The sequence below is a fragment of the Cannabis sativa genome, chromosome 5 (genome assembly GCF_029168945.1).
Source record: "Cannabis sativa cultivar Pink pepper isolate KNU-18-1 chromosome 5, ASM2916894v1, whole genome shotgun sequence".
Taxonomy (NCBI): Eukaryota; Viridiplantae; Streptophyta; class Magnoliopsida; order Rosales; family Cannabaceae; genus Cannabis; species Cannabis sativa.
The window spans coordinates 73013180-73013965 of record NC_083605.1 but is presented as its reverse complement, the minus strand read 5'-3'; the positions used below and the strand labels follow the sequence as shown (position 1 = coordinate 73013965).

General features: G+C 43.0%; 1 non-coding gene across 1 annotated transcript; it reads left to right on the top strand.

Moving 5' to 3' along the window:
• The first annotated feature begins 236 nt into the window (after window positions 1-236).
• LOC133038602 (small nucleolar RNA R71) lies at window positions 237-343 on the top strand. Its single transcript, XR_009688100.1, has one exon. It is a non-coding gene; the product is annotated as a small nucleolar RNA R71 (small nucleolar RNA).
• Window positions 344-786: the final 443 nt, after the last annotated feature.

The following is a 786-nucleotide window of genomic DNA, read 5'->3' as shown; positions in this document are numbered from 1 at the left end:
CCTCAACCTGAGCTGTTAACTTTGTGATGGCATCGACTTCTAACACACCAGCTACTTTCTTGGATTGACTCCTTTCAGTTGGCCACTGCTGGTTGTTTAGAGCCATCTCCTCCAATAGATCATATGCCTCATTAGCACTCTTTCTCATAAAAGCTCCACCAGCTGCTGCATCTATTAGAGTTCTAGTATTACCAACCAACCCGTTGTAGAAGTTGTGAACCAGCATCCACTTCTCTATACCATGATGGGGACACCTCCTGATCAGATCTTTAAACCTCTCCCAAGCCTCATGGAGAGATTCATTATCTTGTTGGCAGAAATTATTAATTTCTCCTCTTAGCTTTGCAGACTTCGCTGGAGGAAAGAACTTTGACAAGAATTTTGTTGCCAGATCATTCCATGTAGCAATAGAATTTGGTGGCAAAGAATTCAACCAACTCTTGGCTCGTTCTCTGAGAGAGAATGGAAACAACCTCAATCTAATGGCATCGTCGCTAACTCCATTAACTTTAAAAGTTTCACAAAGTTCCATGAAGTTAGAGAGATGCAAATTAGGATCTTCAGAAGGGAGACCACCAAACTGAACTGAAGACTGCACCATTTGAAGGATGGCAGGTTTGATCTCGAAGTTGTTTGCATCCACTGCCGGTGGCCTAATACATGACTGCACTCCCGTCAGAGTAGGGAGAATGTAATCTCTCAAGCTTCGGCCATTAGCTTGATCTTCCACAGCGCCACCATTATTACCATTATTACGCCCATTGTTCCCAACATTATTGTTCACAT